Raw genomic sequence first — 23,636 nt, forward strand, 5'->3', positions numbered from 1 at the left:
GATGATGGATATGGCAGGATAGGATGGACTCGAAGACCTTACTGAACACAGAGGTAAAGTAGATGGGGCAATAGGAGGAGATGTTGGAAGGGGGTTTGTTAGGTTTAAGTAACAACAGGATGTAGGAAGTCTCCCACAGGTCAGGGGAGATGCCAGTCAGGAGGATGGTGTTATACAGGGTGGCAAGGGCAGTGAGGAAGGAAAGAGGGCTTTCCTGGAGTTGATGGTAGGTAATGCAATCGTGAAAAGTGGCGGTGTCGTATTTGGAGTGAAGGATGAGTTTAATGTCTTGCGCTGTGATAGGAGTGTTCACTTCTGAGGGTGGTAACTAGTTCAAGTACAAAAAGCTGGGAGCAAGCAGCAGGACAGTGGTATCATTGTGGTCAAGGACATCAGGGAAGAGGGAGTAATCAAAGTGAGGGTCATCAAATACGGAGAAGACTTTAGAGAGGTGGGAAGCAAAATGCTTAACTTTACTGAGGTTGTCAGCGAAGGGGCAGTTATCACGGAGGAGTAGGTAATACGGGGCTGGATGGCTACCGGTAAGGTGATGAATGGCAGACCAGTGCTTTGAGGAGTTGACAGGGAGGGTGGCATCGAGTCGTGTGCATGTATGCCGCCTGTTCTGGCATTTCTTAGGTGTCGGGAGGTTTCAAACGTGTCTTTGTAATTGCCGGTGGTGGAGGAGTATATCCAAATCGTGAGTTCTGAAGAAGGAATGGTAGAGACAGGAGGATTCACAGAGAAGGAGCACAGCTTGTGGAGGAATGGTAGGACTATCAGGGTGGATACATTTGGTGGGAATGTGGGCCACCGCAGTGACAGAGATGAGTTACTGGAGGAAGGACGAGGTGTAAGTGATGTCATCAGGAGGAGGTGGATGTGGTGGCTTCTGACCTGGGTGTTGGGGGATTGCCTGCAGGCATTCCAGGCTGCACAGTGGTAGTTGTGAATGACTTTGAGGGCAGGGGGGGGGGGGCAGGGCAGAGAGCTGGGGGAGGGTGAGGCGCAAAGGAGGTGCTGAGAAGGACTGGGAGCGGTCACTACCAGTGGGATCGAAGATTTCTGTAGTGATACACCCAAGGAGTTTGGGGCAGGGATTGTATTACTTTCTGGATGGGTATGCTGAGGGAGGGGGACAAGTCAACTTGGTTGGTGGAAAGGAACTGATACCACCGCCAGAGGATGGCAGGGTCATGGCTGTGAATGTTAAGATCCTTGGCAATCATGTAGGTGGAGAAGGCGCAGCCAGTATGAGAGAGGAACTCATAGGAGATGGGAACAGCAGGCTGGACCATAGATTGTTGAACAGCTGACAGTGAGGGTGGGGAAAAAGGTGCTGAGGATCAGGTGCTTGGTAGAATCACTGAGCAGGGTTTATGGCCAGACATCGATATGCTGAAGGTGGCCAACAGCAACCCCACCACGTGCTTAAGGGTGGGGATTATCAGTACGGCAAAGGACACAGGAAGAGGTGCAGATAATATGGTAAGATCAGAGAATGGTTTCATTGAGCACGAAGGCATCAACTTGGTGCTGGGACAGGGTATGCATGAAGAGGGGCTTGTTGACAGGGAAGGAGCAAATGTTTTGATAAAGAAAGTGATACTATTGATGTGCCAGGACAGAGAGAGAGGAAGGGAAAGGAGGGAGGGTGAGAAAGGCTTAAGACAACTGTGTCGAGGTGGATAAAGATGATATGTGCTTGTTCATGGGAGTAGGTGGTGTAGATGTTCAGGTGAAAAATGGAACAGGCAGTAAGGGAAATCTGTTGGACGGTGAGTAGGCATGGAAAGGGCTGGATGTTTTGAAGGACGCTGGTAAGGACTTGAATGATGTCTTGGACAGGGGGTGGGGTGGGCAGAGGGAATTGTTGGGGTGGAAAGGTTGATCAATAGGACGAATGGTGGCAGGGAGTTCTGGATTGGTTAGGGGTGAGGTGGTTGGGTTTGCCTTATATTTAGAGGAGTAGGTGGGGTTCGCTTCATTACATGTATTGCAGGACGGAGGGGAGGAAAGGTTGAGACACTGTCTGAAGAAATGAGAGGCTTTGCAGTGGGGACAGGTGGGCGGATTTTTACAGGCAGAAGTAATGTTGTCATTATACACCAGGCACTTTTGACACCAGTAGGAATGGTGAGGGGAGTGGGAAGGGTCAACAGGGTAGCAACAGTTATAAATAAGGGCTCCCTGGTTGAGGAGGTGGTTGATGAGAATCGGTATTTGGTGAAGAAAGGTGGTTTCAAGGGCAGGGTGAGTGTTCAGTTCCACCAACACATCTGCCTGCGTAACCATGGGACTCTTCCTTGTGATCATGGTGGTGAGGGTTGTCAGACAATGAGGGTGTTGGGGCTGGCAGGGAGAGAATGGGGTCAGGAAGAGTGTAAAGGTGGAATGAGGACCAAAGGGGACACAGAAGATCTTTTTGAGGAGGTCAATGCAGAGGGAGCTATTGAGGGATTTAATAAGTAAGGAGTCCTTATGGGGAATGAGTTGGAAAATGGGGGCAACTGGGAAGTATTTTCAGATTTCCAAGGTGAGGGCACAGGCATTGAGGAACTTGGGGGCAGGGCAGGAGAGAACAAAAGTGTGCTTGGCAGGGAGTTGGGATGCAGGAATAGGGGTGGTATCGGGGGTTGGCGGTGTTTTCTGGTGGAGGGGGCGGGACTGGCGTTGACACTAGCTCATTTAGGGGATTTTCTGGTGAGGGCTGCCTGCGAAGAAGGGTGAGGGATAGGCTGGAGCAGAGGGTGATGGGAGGCAGATCCTGCTTCGGGTGTGGAGGTGCATCATCTGGGGTGGCGGCTGTGGCCCAGCAGGCTGTGACCGAGATGGAGTTGTAGGGCGAATGGGGAGGGGGGGGGGGGGGGAACTCAGGAGGAGTGGCAGGAGCAGGAGCATGAGCTGGAGCATGAGCACTAGCAGGAGCAGGACTGATAAATGTGGGGATACAAAATGAAGGAGGAAATGGAGGGGACGAAAAAGTAATAAGGGGAGGCTGGGCATAAGGAGGGGGGCCAGAGGAGGTACTCCATGAAGTGAAGGTAGGGGCAGGTGAGGGGGAGGTTTAAATGATGGTGGTGGTAGGAGTGTTTATATGGAATGGGGATGAGCCTACAGACAATGCCAAGGTAGTGAAGCGAGGAGCAGAGAGACGATACAGAACAGGTGAAAGCGAGAATGAAGATGGAGATATGGCAGCAGCGGCAGTGGCAGAGGTGGCGGGTAGTGGCAGTGGTAGGAGGCTGGCAGTAGACCCTAAAGTGGCAGGTGGGATGCGGCAGGTGGCAGACAACCAGCAGCAGACCCTGAAGCAGCAGCAGCAGGCAATGAACTTTATACTATATTTATAACAATATTTAGGTTGCCATGATGCTGCACTCTAAGGAAACCTCTTGCCGTAAGCTGTAACAATTTGTCTACTATTATCATGTATTCTGCCAATCTTCTTTAAAGGTTGTAAATAATGAACAGCACCTTATGGTTAGTGTTTACATTTTAGCAAGAGACATGTTCAAAGAAATTTGACAGTGGCACCCTCTAGTGCTTGTTATAGTAAACTATATATAGATCCTTTTTTTCTGTTTTTGTATACTACACTTATGCCCTCTAGTGATCTGATGTGCAACCAAGTGACTGAAGTCATGTCATACTTGCAGATTAGTCTTGTGTTAGTCCCAAATGGGAGTGCATTGTCTTTCTAAGATATCATTAGCAGAACACATTATGATTGTGTGCTGGGTTCTCCTTTTGGGCTTGCTGCAGATTATATGACTATGGTGACGCAATGATAACTACTTACCTCATGGCAGCTTTCTCATGTATTTTTTAGTTTTCCAGCATCCTTTGGGTTGAAGTCCCACAACTTCAAAATCAGAACATTTCTGCCATCTTGGCTACCCTCAATGGCAAAATTGAAGCTTTGGAAGCCCCCCACTCGCAGCACAGTCTGCTGCCATCTGTCACCATCTGCTGGCGTCCACCATCATGTGCTGCCATCCGTCCATCTGTCCGTCACTGGCGCATCTCCATCTTAGTTCTCACCTTCGCCTGTTCTGTGTCATCTCACCGCTCCTTGCTTCCCTACCTCAGTGACATACATTGCTGGTAGGCTCATTCCATTTCAACATGGACACTTCTACCACCACTATCATCTACACATCCCTTCTCCTGCCCTCACCTTCACTTCATGGAGTACCTCCTATGGCCCCCCTCCTTATGCCCAGCATCCCCTTATTATTGTTTTATCCCCCTCCATCTCGTATCCTGTCACAGTTGCCATCCAACTCCAGCACCTCCTTCACCTGCCTGCCAGACCACAGTTGTCACCCCACACTTTGTATTGTCACCACCTCCCATTGGAACCACAACACTCCAGGCAGGGCCTGCCTCCCATCACCCTCCACTCCAGCCTATTCCTGACTGTTCTTCCCAGGCCGCCCTCACTAGAAAACCCCCAAAACGACATAGTATCAAGCCTGCTCCTGTCCCCACCACCAAATAACCAGCAACGACCCCCACTCCTTCATGCCCCCCTCTCAAGGACACCACCTCTATTTTCACATCCCCACCTCCCCCCATGCATACCTTCATCCTCTCCTACCCCAAACCCAAGTCCCTTGATGCCTGCGCCCTCACCTTGGAAATCCGCAAATACTTCCACAATGCCCCCATTTCCCAACTCATTCCCCACAAGGACTCCATACTTATCAAATACCTCAATCTCTCCCTCCACACTGACCTCCTAAAAAAGATTTCCTGTGTTACCTTTGGTCTTCATTCCACCTTTACACCCTTCCTTACCCCGTCTTCTCCCTTCTCCCTGCCAGACCAACATCCTCCCTGTCTGCCATCAGTCACCACTTTGATCACAAAACTCAGCCTGTAATCAGACACACTCCTTTTTTTAGAAGTAGCTGATTGCAGGATTAATCTCAAATCTTGAGTAGGTGAACATTATTTGGGCTGTTTCAATAAAATAATTTCATATGATTTTGTATACAATGTACTTTGTTTCAGACTGAGAATGTATAAAAAGAAATTAAGTTGTTGCAATCGATACAGTTAAAATTATGCTTCTTTTAGAAATATCTGGCATGCTTAAAATTCATATTATTAATTGCACAATCTAGTGCTGATTATTAAATTTATTTCTGGATTCATTTATAAAATGATGTTATATCTTGGTGATGATTCTTCTTTTGTCAAGAAAGTTTGTCAACTCTTTTACTTTGAATACTCTTTGGAACATTGTGAGTACCATAGAATGTAAGTAGTAGTGAGTATGCCTCTGATGGAGACAGACATATTTACAAGATTGACACTAAAAATGTAATTTGGAATATTAATTTAAAATTGTAAAGATGGTGCGATATTTAATAGTGTGACATAGAATAAAATTCAAGAAATATACAGGCAAACCTTCATCAGTTATTTAGTCATCAGGAACCAACAATGTTAAATCAAAATTTCAGCAGCAAGAATGTACCTCTAGATGCAAGAAGTGGAGCCAACAACAAGAAGAGAAAATGAAAATAAGTAAAAAATTTCTCTTTTGTATATCTTATGCCTGTCAAAGCTTTTGAAACTATTGAAGACCCTAAGTAAATTTAATAGTGATGTGTGGGAGGGTAACACTAAAAGTGTGGGCATCAGCCATGATCTGTTGACAGATAATGAATTTTGTCTGTTGCAGAAGAAGGAAAAAAAAAGATATTTGTATCGTTTGAGTTTACATATTAATGAAGACCCAATCACATGACGAAAGGAGACCTGAGAGCTGCCCAACAAAGTCATATCAACAGTGGCGAGATATCAACAACGACGGACCGGATGAATTGAAAGAGGACTTTACAACTACAATGAGGGATATCAATAACGAAAATCATAAGTACAGACTATTTATGAAATTACTATTTTTGGTGGACTCGTGTGACTGCTAGGAACATGAATTGAGTTGAGGATAGTGGTGATGAAGTGAAAGTTGTAGGACATAGCCTAGACATGTTTGAATCGAGTTAAAGCCTAGTTAGCAGAGTAACAGTTAAAACTGATGTAATGCAGTTGATTTTGGCAAAACAGAGTGCAGTTACTGATCAGTTAACAGAAATACAAACTGAAAAAAAATGATAAAATGCACAGGGTACAATACCAAAAGGACCAACTTAGTAATCAAGTTTTGGAGCTAAAAGTGGGTTGTCAGATGGATTAAAAAGTGTGAATGAAAAAGACAATTAATTAAAAAATAAATTTATTGTTTTGGAGAATGAGTTTGTGACCCAATCTGCACAATAAATGAGTAATGTTGATGATGTCAGAGTTGAACAGAAAGCCGTAGCAGAAAAAATGGAACAGAACTTCGGTAGTTTAGATCAAAAAATTTTAAATCTTGAAAACAGTATGCTATCTAATGTAAATGTTGTAGATCAAAAAATTTCAGTAGTTCAGGAAAATTTCATTCACAAAAGTCTTTATTCAAACAATGGTACTGCATGGTCTAACATTCCAATAAAAAGTTTTCCATTAGACTATTTACAACCAGTGTATTTTCTACACCACTGTAAAGATCGTTTTGTGTTGGGCATGAGTGATGACCAAAAGATTAAATTTGTTAAAAGATTTCTTTAAGGTAAAGCTCTATCTTGGGTAAATCTAAATTTAAGGCAGTGGGAGGAATACCAAAGTTTTGAAAAAAGTTTTTTAAATAAATTTTTGTCAGAAGCTGAATAAGGGAGAATTAAAAGTGAATTTCTGAATGGTCAAAATTATAGGAATAGGGATGGTACACTGACAATGTTTTGTAAGAATCAACTTAAGAAATTAGCAAACCTTGACAGGGCATTTGACAAAATGATATTGACTGATGCATTAAAAAGAGATTGCCAGAGTGACTGCAGTGGGATTTAGTATACAGACCTGATGATTGCCTAGAACAATTTTTACAACACGTTGACAGGCTGCATAGGGCAGTAGAAAGAAGCATGTACCATACTAATCAAAATAATAGAGAAATCCAATGGTAATAACTACAGAAGCAGAAGTAATGGTAATTTCTGTCAGGGTCAAAATCGTAATAGAGACAGAAATTCTGAACATCAGCAGAATAGGAACAATGGGGATAACCATGGGCAATTTAATAAGACAAACAATCACAGAGGTAACTATTCAGGAAACAGCAGTCCACCTCAATGAAGGTCCACAGTTTTGGGGTGGGGAAACAACAAGTACAGGACCCCCAATTTACACTTACATTTAGACAATAATGACAGTATTAATAATGTGGCACAGGTATCAGAAGTTGGACAGAAGGAACATTAGATTTCTCACTAAAATTTTGTCAAAAGTTTTGGAATACTATATTTAGTTATAGTGATGCAGATACTAATCACACACCAGAATGTGAGAGTAATGAGAATTTTGATGTAGTGTGTACTAACGATTTCTTCTCTTGCTCATGAAACAGTGTTATATACAGCTGAAATATTAGAAGAAGAAGGAGATTTCTTGCTGCTGCACACCCGAAACTTAATGGAACAGTGTTATAGATTCATGTAAAACAGGTGATGACTGTATTGGATCTGAATTAGGAAGTATTTTAGATGTAGATGTGAATGAGAGCTGTGAAATGACTTAGGTTGGTAAGTCTGAGACTGATAGCTTATTGCAAATGAATGTAGGTGGGTGTGTGACTTTGATAGTGATGAGACTTGCATTGTTAATGATGTTTTTGATGAGGCAATTTTGTTGGAGGAATATGATAATGATAATGATGGTGATGATGAGTATCAGGTTTTTGTGGAGTTTAAGAGTAATGAAGTTTCAGAGTTATTTGTGAATACAGGTAAGGTAAGTGATGTTTGTGATGATGTAAGTGAGATACATGGAATACCAGTCCAGTCAAAGCACTTTTTCAGTAATGTCATGCAGAGTAATGATCCAAACAGTAAAGGTGAATTATCTGTAAGCTTAGACGATAAATGTGAAAACTTAGCTGTGGTCAGTCAAAATATGTATCCAACTTTGAGGAATGAAATGAGAGGAGATCTAAGTAGGAAACATAATTTTGAAGGTGATATATTTTGTGTGATGTTAATTGTGCTATGAAAACCATTCAGTGTGTTCAATATTTATCTGACAACATGTGTAATCAAAGTAATGCTACAATACCAGTTAAGTTGATAAAACTCTGCAAAAACAGTGTGGATGTAGCATTGATGAAACTGAAAGTGATCTCTCGCATAATGTGTCTAATAACAGAGACGATGATTCAGATGTCCTTAAATGAAGATTAAGATTGATCAGTGGGAAGGGAACTGTTTGACTGATACTGGTAGCCCAATTTGTGGTATATCCAAACACTTTAGAGACAAGGTTAAATATAGTAAGAATTTTGCGGAAATGCCCATTGTAGGTGTAAAGATAAGAGGAGCTAAGGGTAAGCAAAACAAATTACTAAATCTCAGGTACTTTTAACATTTAGTATAGAAGGCAAAACCTTTGAACATGGATGCTTAGTGATCTGTAGTCTGGAAGAAATACAATTCTTGGTATAGATTGATTAGTGAAAGTTGAGGCTTGTTTTGGATGGAATACTAAAGAATTGTTTATTCTGGATCCTAAAAAGTAATACTTATGTGAAAACTAATTTATGTATCTTAAATTGTGGGAAAGATTGTGACTATTTCCAAAACATTGTGTACTAGGTATTTGATGATGATATACATATTGATGAGATTGGGAAACAAGATTTTGAAAGTGTGGTAGATTCTAAAGTAAGGGAAGCTACAACTCTTAATGACATACAAAACGAACAACTTAGGAATTTACTTTTGGAGTTTAGAAATGTGTTTAGTGACAAACCAGGGCAAGTGACAGGCCATCAGTGCATTCTTTACCTTAGATATCTTCAACCTTTCTTTCTCAAGCTGCATAATACACCATTTTCAAAAAGGAAAGTTGTAGCAAAGAGTTTCAGAAAATGGAAACATGGGGTGTAATAGAGAGAAGTAGGAGTGCTTACAATAATCCTTTAGTTGTGGTAAGTATGAGAAATGGTGGAGTGAGAATTGTTTTGGACTCTAGACATCTTAAAAATTTCTTATCAGAGAGAATGATCATCCTGAGAACACAGATGAACTGTTATACAAATTTGACTATCTAAAATACATGAGTAGTTTGGACTTGACCTCTGGATTTCACCAGAAGCCACTTGAATTTAATTCTAGAAAGTATACAGAATTTTTGTATGGATGTAAGTGTTTTCAGTATTGTGTGGTGCAATTTGGGCTAAATGTATCTGTACCTGAATTCATAAAAGTTCTGAATTCTGTCTTAGGAAGTGCAGTGAGTTCAAAATTAATTGTGTATGTTGATGACATTCTGGTCACAGAAGAGACTTGGGAACAACATTTGAATCTGTTAAGATATGTGTTTTTAAAGTTAGAATCAGATGGTATTACACTGAAAACAGCTGTGTAAATTTTGTATGGAAGAAGGTAAATTTTTAGGACATGTTATATGTGAAAAAGGAATTGCACCTGATAAAGAGAAACTCGATGTTTTGCTAATTTTCCTACTTCTCGCACCAAAAAACAGCTTAAATCATTTTTTGGGTTAACTGGGTTTTATAGAAAATTTTGTAGCAGCCAAGCTTTGAATGCTCCATGCTAGTGTGAACTTTTGAAGAAGAATACCGTTTGGGATTGGAATCAGGAGTGTCAGGATGCTTTTGATGAGATCAAAGACAGTTGTGTCAAAGCCAAATACTGTGCAGACCAGATTTGTCTCTTCCTTTTTGTATTATAATAGACAGTAGTGATGTTGGTGTGGGTGCTCATTTATTTCAGAAAGTTGAAGTTGATGGTGTTACTGAACAGAGAGCTCTTGCATTTGCCAGTAGAGTATTGTAGAAACATGAAAAGACATGCACTGTAACTGAGAAGGAACGTTTAGCTGTACATTGGGCATTCAACAAATTTAAAAATTATTTACTAGGTCACAAAGTCATCATCTATACTGATCACAGATCATTATGTTATCTTTGGGTGTGTAAGCTGTACCAAAACAGAATTACTCATTGGGCCTTGTTTTTACAGCAGTTTACTATGAAATCAGATACATTAAGGGCACTGAGAATGTAGTTTGTCTAGGCTACCTTTAGGGAGTGAATCATCTAACAACTTTGGAGAAGGTGAAAGAGAGTTTAAAATCATGTACTTGAGAGGTGTGAAAGAGGAAAATGAGATCTTGAAAATTTGCAAAGATATCCACAGGTATCCAAATTGGAAGTAGGTTATGAGGACGTTGGGTAAGAAAGGAGGAGAAAAGACAGAACAGTATTACAAGGTGCCCAAGGGCATTTTATTCAGGTGACATAAGACTGACCCAGAGGATTGGAAACTATGTTGGCCGGAACAATGTATTGATACTTTAATTACTTATACACATGAGAGTTTTGGTCATTGTGGATCAACCAAATGCACACAAAAGATTCAGGAAAACATCTATTTTTATAGCATTGGAAGGAGAGTCAAGAAGGAAATTGCCAGCTATGACAGATGCCAAAGAGTACAGATAAGTAACCAAACAAGTAGAGGCCAAATGCCAAACATACTGCCTGATAGTAATCCTGATCTCGGGTCTGTTGATGTTTATGGACATTTAGCTAAGTCTAAGAATGGACTTTGTTGTGTTTTTGTGGTGGCTGATGTATTTTCAAAGTTTATAAGGGTGTTTCCTCTAAAAAAAAGGTACTAGTAAGCAAATCATCACTGAGTTTGAAAACACATATTTTCATCAGGTGGGTATTCCTAAAACAATTTCATGTGATAATGGTTCTCAGTTTACATCACAAGCTTGGAAAGATTTTGTTGATCATGTAAAAATAAAGCTTATTCTGACTTGAGGGCACCATCCTTCAAGTAATCCTGCAGAACATGTATGAGAGAGATTGGAAGTCTGTTTAGAACATATTGTAGTAGGAATCATACCAGTTGGATAGATTATGTCAGTGATTTTGAGGATACTATGAACAGCTTACAACATTCTTAACAGGTTTTTTGCCATTTGAAATCATGTTTAATCGCAGGCCAGTGAACTTAATTTCTGAAAATGTTGAGTTTCCACCATGTATAATTCTGTCACCTCAAGAGAGGGAAGAATGTGTTAGGGAGATGTTGAAAAAACAGGAGAGAGCAGAGACTGATGGTAAAGGTAAATTTCCTAAGTTTGAGGTAGGAGATCTTGTGTTGGTGAAAGCCAAAGAAAAATCTAAAGTGTTGACATCTGAGATAAAGAAATTTTAGGATATTTTTATTAGACCATTCAAAATTCATGAAAATGCACATCCCAGTGCATACAGACTTGTGTATCCAAAGGATAAGAAGTTGTTGGATTATGCAATATCACTGAACTGAAAGCATTTAGACATGATCCATAACTATCTAAATTTTGTTGGTTTGTTATTTTTCCATTAGCATGAATTTAGTTTTTAAAGCTCTGTCTTATCAGTTGACTGAGTTAAAATCTATGATACACTATATAGTTATGTTCTGTAATAGATTTGTGCTTTAGAATTTGATACTTATATGCCGTGAGGCTAAATGTGTAGATCTTTTTACAATTTTAAAATGGGGCAATGTTCACAATTTGTAATGCAAAAATTAGGAATATTATTTCAGAATATCTGTGTGTATTACCTGATTAGTCCATTTTTATTGCATTTAACTCTGTTTATTAATGTTTCATACCTTTTAAATTCACCTGACATAAATCCCATATAATTGACTTTGAACAGTTACTTAGGAGAAAATATCTTGTGCGATGTGAAGCAGGAATTGAACAGCATATTTAGTACACAAAACAATGTTTCAGGATTTGATGTGAATGCTAGACAGGAAGTTACCTACCCATTGGAGCGTGTGGTGAGAACTCTGGGAAGGAAACTGAAAGATGTGGGTGCATCCAGTCCCCACACTGCTGTTTGGCTGTACCCTGCTGGACCAGTCAACTCGCAAGAGATCATGGGTGCTGAGTAACATACTTGAGCATCTGTAATGTGACTGATATATGTGAACTGTTAGCCAGGACTGCTAAAGATAGAGTTATTCAGCATAAATGCATGTTTTTTTTAGTAGGGGGATTGACTTTCCAGTACGTTATGTGACTTTCAATCAGTATGTATTTTTTATGAATTGTAAATGTATCTTTTAGGTTTCTATGTACATAGGTTAGTTTGTATGGACAATAAGCAAATAGAGTTTAAGACTAGTATAAATAGTATAACAAGGTGAACACATGTCCGCTTTCATACTCTCATTTTGGTTCTCAAGTTACTGGACTGTGTCATCATTCAAAGTTATTTATGACTATGTTAACCTGAATTTATCCCGAGTATTGTAATAGTGGATCTCATTGGAACTTGAGTTGTGGACAGATTCATACTTAACTCGGTTTTGGGTATGATACCTCTGGTCACCGCAACTGTGTGTGTGTATGTGTACTCAAGGAGAACATACAACCATTGATTGAGGCTAGATGCTTCTAACAATTACTCTTTGCATATGATTGAACTTACTGATATAATCATGAACTTTATTTATTTTGTTGTTTTGAAAGATTTTTTTTATTGGTTTGTATCCCAGGTGATTTGGATTCTTGGGTCGATCCCCACATTGTAAACTTAAGCCCTAATATTTTTCCATTATTTTGTCCTTTCAGGAGTCAACATATCCTTAAACATTCAGTTTTATGTGGCTGATTGATTCCTACTCATGACTGAGTATATTTTTGCTGGTCTGTACCCGTCATTGTGAGTTTTTCGAGTCAGCTCACTCGTCATACACTTAGGCTCTGAAATTTTTCTCTTCTCTTTTGAAGGTTTTGAGGATTTGATTGTATGGATGTTAATTTACAATTTGTAAGTCTAGTAATTTACATTGTCTCTGTATTTATTTCGATAATTTAGTGGTGTAATATTGTAGTTATGACCTTGCATTATTTGTCTTGTGACAGTGTGTTCCAAAGATCTGAAAATCTGAGTGCCATGTCCAGATATATGTGTAGATTATGATTTGTATAGCAGATATTTTCTGATGTTTTCTGTAATATGTTATGTATCAGATACTTCTATCCATCTATCTGCCATCCTGGGCATCATTTTGTACACTGTTTGCCAAACCTTGTAGTCTGTCACCAATATTGTAAACACAGTGTTTCCAAATTTTGTGAGGGTGATATTGTAATGGGACACCCTTCTCTAACATTACCTTTTTTTTCTTTTTTTTTTTCCTTTTTTTTAAAAAAAATATAGAAGTAGCCGATACCAGGATTAATCTCTAATCTCATATAGGTGACCATTATATTGGCTGTTTCACTAAAAGAATTTCATATGATTTTGTAAAAGATGTATTGTGTTTCAGACTAAAATGTATAAAAAGAAATTAAATTGTTGCAATCGATACAGCTAAAATTGTGTTTTTTTTTTTTTTTTTAGAAATATCCGACATGTTTAAATTTCATATTATTAATTGCACAATCTAGTGCTTCTTTTGTCAAGAAAGTTTGTAAACTCTTTTGCTTGGTAGACTCTTTGGAATATTGCGAATACCGCAGAATGTAAGTAGTAGTGGGTATGTCGCTGATGGAGACAGACGTATTTACATGATTGACACAAACAATTTAATTTGGAATATTAAGTGGAAATTGTAAAAGTCATTGTGATATTTAATAACGTGACAGAAAATAAAATTCAAGAAATATACAGGCAAATCTTCATCAGTTATTTAGTCATCAGGAACTCACAACGTTAAATCAAAATTTCTGCCACAAGAAGGTACCCCTAGACACAAAAAGTGGAGCCAACAACAAGAAGAGAAAATGAAGATAAGTAAAAAGTTTCAGTTTAGTATATCTTATGCCTCTCGAAGCGTTCGAAACTAATGAAGATACTAAGAAAAATTTTATAGGAATGTGTGGGAGGGTAAGATTAAATGCCCGGTGGTCACAGACGCAGAGGTGTTGGTGGAACTGAATGCCCCCCCTCCCTCAAAATACATTCTGCTCGCCATAACTACAACAATCTGGATCCCCCTTCCTCATGCGTGTCTTCCTGAATGCCTCTCCTCCATCAACCACCTCTTCACCCAGAGAGCCTTTATTTATAACCACCGGCACCCTGTTTGACCCTTCCTGCTAACCTCCCAAGTCCTACCGGTGACAAAAGTGCATGGTATATAATGACCACCTGCCCCCACTGCAAAGCCTCTCATTTCCTCTAACAGTGTCTCAACATTGCCTCCCCTCCTTTCTGCAATACATATAATGGAGTCCACCCCACCTTTTTCTCCAAATGTAAGGCACTACCCCCCCTCCCCCCCCCCACAAAACGAAACCAGAACTCCCTGCCCTCATTCATCACATTGATCAACCCCTCCATCCCAATAATTCCCTCTGCCTATCCCCCACAGCCCCAGACTTCACCTAGCTCCTTACCATCATCCTTCAAAACATTCATCCCTTCCAATGCCTACACACCCTCATTGCCTGTTACATTTTCCACCTGAGCACCTACGCCACCTACTCTCATAACCCTGCCCACGTCAGCTTTAGCTGACTCGACACCCTAGCCTTAGCCTTTCTCGCAGTCCCTCCTACCCCTTCCTCTCTCACCATCATGGCGCAACAACAGTAACACCACATTTATCAAAATATTCGCTCTTTCCCTGCTAACAAGCCCCTCTTCATGCATACCCTGTCCCAGCACCAGGCTGATGCCTTCATCCTCAATGAAACCTTCCTCCAATCTTACTACATTGTCCACAGCTCTCTCTTTGTCCATCACTAAACTGATAATCTCCGCCCCTTAGCACAAGGTGAGATCACTTTGGTCACCTTAAGAGCATATCCCCATCTGGCCACCGAGCAAGGTGGCGCAGTGGTTAGACACTGGACTCGCATTGGGGAGGACGACGGTTCAATCCCGCGTCCGGCCATCCTGATTTAGGTTTTCCGTGATTTCCCTAAATCACTCCAGGCAAATGCCGGGATAGTTCTCTGAAAGGGCACGGCCGAATTCCTTCCCCATCCTTCCCTAATCCGATGAGACCGATGACCTCGCTGTCTGGTCTCCTTCCCCGAAACCAACCAACCCATCTGGCCACAGCCCCTGCTCAATGATCCTACTGAATTCCTGATCCTGAGTGTCTTTTTCCCCACCCTCACCGTCAGCTATGCCACAATCTATGTCCATCCTACTGCGCCCATCCCCTATGACTTCCTCTCCCATACGCACCTTCGCCACCTATGTGATTGCCGTCAACCTTCATATTCATAGCTGTGACCCTGCCACCCCCTACTGGGAATCCAACAATACCCAGGTCAGAAGCCACCCCCTCCCCTCCCACTATCCTGATGACATCTCTCACACCTTGTCCTTCCTCCAGAGAACTGTTTCGACACTGTGGTGGCCCACATTCTGACCAAACTTATCTATCCCCACTGTCCTCGCTTTCCTCCAAAGGCCGTACTTCTTCTCTCAGAATCCTGCCGGCTCTACAGTTTCTTTCTCCAAACTTGTGACTGGGACACATTCCTCTGCCGCCAGCAATTACAAAGACACGTTTGAACCCTCCCGATGGCAAAGAAACGCCATGACTGGCGCCATACATGCACACGACTCAACGCTACCCTCCCTGTCAACTCCTCCAAATACTGGTCTGCCTTCCATTACCTCACTGGTAGCCTTCCCACCCCATATTAATCACTCCTCAATGATAACTGCCCCTTCCCTGACTTCATCAGTACAGCTAACCACTTTGCTTCCCACCTCTCCGAAGTCTTCTCCATATCTTCTCCATTCCCGATGACCATAACTTTGATTACTCCCTCTTCCCCAATGTCCTTGACCACACCAATACCACTGTCCCACCACATGTTCCTACCTTCTGGTACTTGGACTAGCTACTGCCCTCAGAATTGAACATTCCTATCACAGCACATGACATTAAACTCATCCTTCGCTCCAAACACAACACTGCCCTCCTGCCACGATTGCATTGCCTCCTGCCACCTCAAGGAAAGCCCTCTCTCCATCCTTACCACCCTTGCCACCCTGTACAGCACCATACTCTCCTTTGGCTTCCACCCTGTCCTGTGGAAGAAGACTTCCCACATCCTGTTGGTCCTTAAAACTTAACAAACCACCTTCCGACACCTCCTCCTATCGCCCAATCTACCTCACCTCTTTGTTCAGTAAGGCCTTCGAGTCCATCCTCTCCCACCGTATCCATCACCACCTAACTCAACACCATTTCCTCCCTCTTATCCAGTGTGGTTTTCAACTCTCATTCTCCACCAATGACCAACTCCTTAACCTCACCCATCTCCTCTCCCTACAACTTAACACCCGTCACTCTACTATTTTTGTTTCCCTTGACCTCTAGAACACCTATGACCCTGTACGGCATTCGAGGATCCTTCTCAAGCTCCAGACCTATGCCCTTCCTACCAACTTTATCCCTCTCACTGCCTCCTTCCTCTCCTGTTGTCCTTCCTATGTCACCACTCACAATACCAATTCCAGTACCTTCTATGCTACCGCAGGTGTGCCCCAGGGCTCCGACCTTTCTCCTTTCCTATATCCCCCATACTCCACTGATATGGCCAAACCACCCCCACACATCCATCTCCTTCAATATGATGATGACACTGCCTTCCTTGCCAGCTATCTTGCCCTTCAATGGTCTCAGCACTCCCTCCAAACACACCTAACCAGTTTACTACATGGTGCAACCAGTGGCTCCTTCGAAACATCCTTCCAAACACAGGCAATACTTAGTCTCCTTGATTTCTACTCACCATCTATAACCACCCTATCCAACTTATCCACACCTTGAAATACCTTGGCCTCACCCTTGACCATCACCTCACCTGGACTCCCCATCTCCTTACCATCCAACACAAAACCCACATTAGACTCCGCCTCCTGAAACTCCCGTCCGGCCGGACCTGGGGATTGCACCCTTCCACCATTCTTCATATCTACAAATCCTTGATCTGTCCCATCTTTCATTACACCAGTGTTGCCTGGATCTCTGCCCATCTTAAATTCTACAAAGCCCTCCAAATTCTTGAACACCATGCTCTCTGCCTCGCTTTCCGCATCCGTCTCCTGTTCTCCACGAGGATCCTCTATGACCTCAACCCTTCACACATCTCCTCCTTTTGCTTGAACACGTGTATCCTCTACACCAACCACTGCCTCGATTCCCCTCACCCCCTGGTGTCTCCATTCCTCTCCACTCCCCACCTTCTGCCGTGCCTTTACCGATGTGTTCCCCCCCTCTCTCCATCTCCACACACTCCACCTCCTCTCCAAAAGGAACTTCCAACGACTCCCACTCCCAGATGATGTTCTTTGCCCAGATATTTATCCTTCCTTCCAGCTCTGATCCTCCTCTTCCCCTCCCCTCCGCCCTTGGGCTCCCTATGCTTCCCCTCTCCCCTGCTGTTTCCTCCCTCCTCCCCTTGTCCTTCTCACTTCTCCTTTCCACTCCCTCCCCATCTCCTGCTCCTTGGTGCACTACCAACTCTACTGGCCTGTCCCCCTCCTCCATCAACCCACTCTTTCCTCTCTCTCCCCTCTCCAATCTCCCCTTCCTTGGCAGGCCCTTCAGATTTTATTGCAGTTACTTTGTCGTGTTTTAATGCTCTCTTTGTATGTAACATAAGCACAGTGTGTGTTCAGTGTCACTATCCCATACTGTCATTATCCGATAATGCCTCTTTTAACTGTGCTAGTCGTGCCACCAGTATTTATGTGCTATGTCTTCATCAAGTGCCATTTTAACTGTACGTGGATTTTATGTAAACATGCCTCATCCAACTACCCATCTTTTGTCTATTTTAACTCCAATTGCTTCCCCCTTTTCATGTGTACATTTCATCTTGTATCCCCATATTTTATATATGTAATTTTCTCCTGTGGCATTTTATGTAATCTCTTGGCTGAAGAGCGGAAAATTGTGCTGCTGCCAGCCCACCCCTGCCCCCATTGGACAGGGGAATGAAACAACTCCAAAGAAAAAAAAAATTTCAGACCTGTGTACCTTAGTTTGCAAAACAATTGTTGCATCACTGCAGGATGTAATGCAAGAGTGTAATATCTTTCATCCCTATACAGTTTTCATCTACACTGCATTAAGCTGTGAAATGACAGAGCAACAAAAAATTGTCATAATATGTTGTGATCCGTTTCTGCTGGCTTTGCTACAGTTTACTGGTTTTAGTGTATTTTTCATAATTTTTATGGAAGTGTGGATGCAATTATTAATGCAGTTTTCCAGGTTTGTGATTACATTTGGAAATGATAATTCAGTGGATTGAAACTAGTATGTAATCTTTTAAAACTTTTATTTTTTTAGTGTCTGTGGCTTGACAACAGTTTGTAGTGTCAAATTTTAAATTTCATTCAGTCACACTCCTTGATGACAGTTGTGTTGGAAAAAAAAGAAATTATGGTTGGTCATGCTTATTCAAATGCAGTTTGAGCACATATACTTTGCAATTGGGCTCTTGGACATGTCGTCTTCACAGGAATAAGTGACAATGACAGACTGGATCAGCACCTTGAAGAGGCATCTACCTCAACAAGTCCCTTGAAAGCCCTTTATCATGAAACTTTGAAGGAAGCAGATGTTTGCACAGAGACTAGAAGAGTTGGAGATAAATAGTCCCAATGCAAATTATGGATTCTCTGCTTCAACATGACTATTCTGATGAAGCAATTCATTCAGCCTGAGAGGTGCAGTGACTGGGAACTGCACCTCACCACTGTTAATAAAATACTACCCTATTTTCATGTCATTGTGCATTTTCTGTATGGTAAATCTGCATAGTTCTATTTAGAAGGCATGATAGGCCTTGAAAATAAAGTATCTACGGAGGACTATACATGGTTTGCACTCAATGGGTTGTTTACTATGAGAAGTTCTGCTAAGTTTTGGAGTGGGTTATGGTCTGATATGATGATTGAGCAGTTCCTAATGTGCTTGTTTAAAAATACTGGAGGGCTCAGTCACAGTTACTGCATTTCGGATAGTACTCTAAGTAGATGCATTCTGACAATGCCAAGCATTAATAAAGTGATCCAGAAGGCTAAAAAGTTTTTTGTGGTCTCACTCACTACATCAGAGCAACACGCTGATGTGGAGCATGCTAGAGTGCAGTGTGACAAAGCAGATCTTCAGACGTTTTTCGATGGGTTCAATCTCATGATCTTTTACTTGTTACTAATTTTGTTATATGCATCAGCACAAGAATCATCAGAGATGAGCCTTTGAAATTGGCAGTTCCTCAATGCTCTCCCTGGTTGGTCAACCGTTGACAACATCAAGTTTGTGTGGAAAAAAAGAGTAATGAGCAATAATTCAAATCTAAGGTGACCAATGATGGAGGGGATGTACAGATGAACCCTAAAATCATATTCCACTGGATAGCACTCCTCAAGAAATTTGATGAGTAGCTTAATGAATTCTTTCATTATGTGATGGCACCCCTGTTCAATGCAGTTGGAACGAAGAAGACTCCCGTTTCAGTGTTAGACAACCTGTTGACACCACCAAATGAGGTAAACATGGAAGGAGCAGCTTTTGTCATCAGTGGTGAATTTATCCTCCACTGGGTTTTGTGGAAGAATGGTGAAACATTCCAATTAATCCAAACTAAATATGCTGACTGCCTACAAACACACTATGAGCGAGATGTGACAAGTGTGGTGTTTGATGGCTACCCAGGACCATCCAATATGCTGAGCGCATCTTCCGAAGCAAGAGACACACTACTCCTGAGGTCATCTTCACCAAGTTAATGGTGGTGACTAAGACTCAGGAGCAATACTTTTCCAATGACAGAAATAAAGCATGTCTAGCTTGCTTACTGAGATGCTTGAAGGTGAAGGCTTCTCGGTAAAGCAAGACAATGAAGATGCAGACCACCTGATTGTTGCCATGACCTCAGAATTATCGCTGGAGTATGAGAAGGTGGTGGTAGTTGTTGAGGATATGGGTCTTCTCATCACACTCAATGCCCTACCCACACCATAGCAAATATACCTCAAAACCTGGAAGAGGAATGACCCTACCAAAAGTATTTGGTCCCAACAACTTCAAACTGGCTGACATCAAATGGCCACTCATATTTCTCCACACCATAAGTGGATGTGACACAACTTCCGCACTCTTTTAATTCAGGGCAAAAAGAAGGTGGTCAAGCTGCTGGTCAAAAATAAATGTCTTTGGGAAGAAATCAAATCTTTCTTTGAGCATAACACTCAAGCTGAAGCTACTGCCAAAGTTGGCCTATGATTTTTAACAATCCTCTATAGAGGTAGGGCAAGGGATACTTTAGATAAATGGCAATTCAACTTGTTTTCCAAAGTCTTCATGAAATCCAGATTCAACTTGGCAACCAGCTAGGTTTAAAAGTTTGGTCCTGACCCCATTCTTACCTCCAAGGCACCAGAACCATAGTCTCTTCTGTTCACAACATTTTGCAGATGCAGTAAGGGTTGTGCAGGTTGTTATGGGTGTTGTAAGGCTGGGATAATGTGCTCAATGATCTGTGTGCCAACTACAAGGGGAACTCCTGCACTTACTTCCTGCAACCAGATGTAATTGATGAAACAGAAATTGATGAATGCCTGGGTTGCATATATAGGGTGATGAAAATTACAGACTTTGAGGAGCCAGGTGAGATTGGAAATTACAGACTCTGAGGAGATGAGTCACCCAATTACAGTTGAACATCGATGTCTGTGAAATTTGTGTACCTAACTATTTGCTATCCCATTTCCTCTTCATGCCTTTAACTACAATTCTCCTTATTATGAAACATAATCAGCACTAATTGATTTCAAGACTTGTGTCTCTTGTCCTGCCTCCATCTTCAGATCAATTGAATGGCTCTCACCATATCCCATACCAAACCAGTTTTTAATATTATGTTTTTATATTTTCTGCAAGTTTAATATTTTATAGTATTACTACACTCCTGGAAATTGAAATAAGAACACCGTGAATTCATTGTCCCAGGAAGGGGAAACTTTATTGACACATTCCTGGGGTCAGATACATCACATGATCACACTGACAGAACCACAGGCACATAGACACAGGCAACAGAGCATGCACAATGTCGGCACTAGTACAGTGTATATCCACCTTGCCTCAGTTGGACCAGCGTTCGTGTGGACGTGCAGGCCACGTGAGACGACGCTTCATCCAGTCCCAAACATGCTCAATGGGGGACAGATCCGGAGATCTTGCTGGCCAGGGTAGTTGACTTACACCTTCTAGAGCACGTTGGGTGGCACGGGATACATGCAGACGTGCATTGTCCTGTTGGAACAGCAAGTTCCCTTGCCGGTCTAGGAATGGTAGAACGATGGGTTCGATGACGGTTTGGATGTACCGTGCACTATTCAGTGTCCCCTCGACGATCACCAGTGGTGTACGGCCAGTGTAGGAGATCGCTCCCCACACCATGATGCCGGGTGTTGGCCCTGTGTGCCTCGGTCGTATGCAGTCCTGATTGTGGCACTCACCTGCACGGCGCCAAACACGCATACGACCATCATTGGCACCAAGGCAGAAGCGACTCTCATCGCTGAAGACGACACGTCTCCATTCGTCCCTCCATTCACGCCTGTTGCGACACCACTGGAGGTGGGCTGCACGATGTTGGGGCGTGAGCGGAAGACGGCCTAACGGTGTGCGGGACCGTAACCCAGCTTCATGGAGACGGTTGCGAATGGTCCTCGCCGATACCCCAGGAGCAACAGTGTCCCTAATTTGCTGGGAAGTGGCGGTGCGGTCCCCTACGGCACTGCGTAGGATCCTATGGTCTTGGCGTGCATCCGTGCGTCGCTGCGGTCCAGTCCCAGGTCGACGGGCACGTGCACCTTCCGCCGACCACTGGCGACAACATCGATGTACTGTGGAGACCTCACGCCCCACGTGTTGAGCAATTCGGCAGTACGTCCACCTGGCCTCCCGCATGCCCACTATACGCCCTCACTCAAAGTCCGTCAACTGCACATACGGTTCACGTCCACGCTGTCGCGGCATGCTACCAGTGTTAAAGACTGCCATGGAGCTCCGTATGCCACGGCAAACTGGCTGACACTGACGGCGGCGGTGCACAAATGCTGCGCAGCTAGCGCCATTCGACGGCCAACCCGCGGTTCCTGGTGTGTCCGCTGTGCCGTGCGTGTGATCATTGCTTGTACAGCCCTCTCGCAGTGTACAGAGCAAGTATGGTGGGTCTGACACACCGGTGTCAATGTGTTCTTTTTTCCATTTCCAGGAGTGTATATTTACTAAGTACAAGACTAGTACAATGGAATGCTGTAGTACTACATTTAACACAGTGCAATTAGTACTTATTGAACTGTGGTCTAAACAGTCTCCTTGATGATGAAAAATGGTCCAAATTTAAGGTGAAGCTGTAAAGGAACAGGTGCTCCAAAAAATTTAGTTTTGGTCTAATTGAACACAGAATTTATTCCTCTATAACTTCGTTTTGGGACTGCTTTATTGACTGATGGGTTAGTTTAGATGATATTATGAAAAGGCAGAAGTTAAAATGATTTTTTTTTGTAAACATATAAAATTTGTCCAATTTTGATGAGCACTAGTATGGTCCAAAAAATATGCATCTACAACTTTTAATAGAACCATATTTTCAATATTGCAAGTCTTTATGAGATCTAACCATAAAACTGCAAAAATAGCACTCTTGGGGGTACAGTGTTCTCAGTGTGTGTGTACATTTTGTTTAACATACATACTGTTTGGAGATTGTCAAACACCACAACTGAGAGATGTGATCACCATGCTATTTATTCCCCTGATTAGGGTAATGACGCTACACAAATGGTTAAACTTACAGACCTGTACATGGACTGTGATTCTGTAAATACAGCAGAGAGTAACACTGCCAAGCGCTGCAATCAGAGCTGCTAGACATCATGGCATGAAATCAAAGAGCGTCTGAATATGCTGCTGGGGAATACTTTGCCATCAGTTTGTAGTGCATCCCCAAAGCATCAGCTGTAACTGAACGAACAAGTTGCTGACCAACCATATCCCAGACATATCAGGCAAATGGTAGGCTTCTTCTTTGAAGAAGTTCCTTTTAAAATATGCCCTGGCATTTTCCTGCTGAAATATGGCATGTAGAATGGTCTGAAGGAGGGCCGGCGTCTCAAGCTGTAAAACATCCCTGTTGCATTGGTAGCTGTTCAGATTGTCCTCAAGGTGTAGGAGGCAAGATCATGTGTTGTAAGCAATGGTGTCCCAAACCATTACACTTGGAATTTTTCTGCTGTGCCATTCAACAATATAGTCTGCCAGATTGCAGTGGCAGTGTCAAACATGTATGTGGCCATCACTGTAGGGCAAATTGAAACAGGACTTTTCTGAAAATGCTAAATTTTGCCACTCAGCACTCCAGTGTCCACATTCATGTGCCAATTGCAATCTGGGGCATTGGTGGGTTCTGGTCAATACAAGATGATGCAATGGCATCTGTATCACCAGTTCTGCCCACAAGTGTTACAACCAAGCAGAGAAGATGGCAGT

The 23,636-nt window shown here is 42.4% G+C and overlaps 2 protein-coding genes across 2 annotated transcripts in view; one reads left to right on the forward strand and one right to left on the reverse strand.

The window, feature by feature from the left end:
• LOC126244178 (calcium-responsive transcription factor-like) overlaps positions 1 to 13,268 on the forward strand; it is a 142,312-nt gene extending 129,044 nt beyond the window's left edge. The window contains exon 6 of the mRNA XM_049948217.1: positions 11,872 to 13,268. The gene's annotated coding sequence lies outside the window, so the exon portion shown is untranslated. The remainder of the gene's footprint in view (positions 1 to 11,871) is intronic.
• LOC126233810 (ATP-dependent zinc metalloprotease YME1L-like) overlaps positions 1 to 23,636 on the reverse strand; it is a 170,289-nt gene that overhangs the window by 48,126 nt on the left and 98,527 nt on the right. The window lies entirely within an intron of this gene.

This window comes from Schistocerca nitens, chromosome 1 (assembly GCF_023898315.1).
Source record: "Schistocerca nitens isolate TAMUIC-IGC-003100 chromosome 1, iqSchNite1.1, whole genome shotgun sequence".
In the NCBI taxonomy this organism is placed as follows: Eukaryota; Metazoa; Arthropoda; class Insecta; order Orthoptera; family Acrididae; genus Schistocerca; species Schistocerca nitens.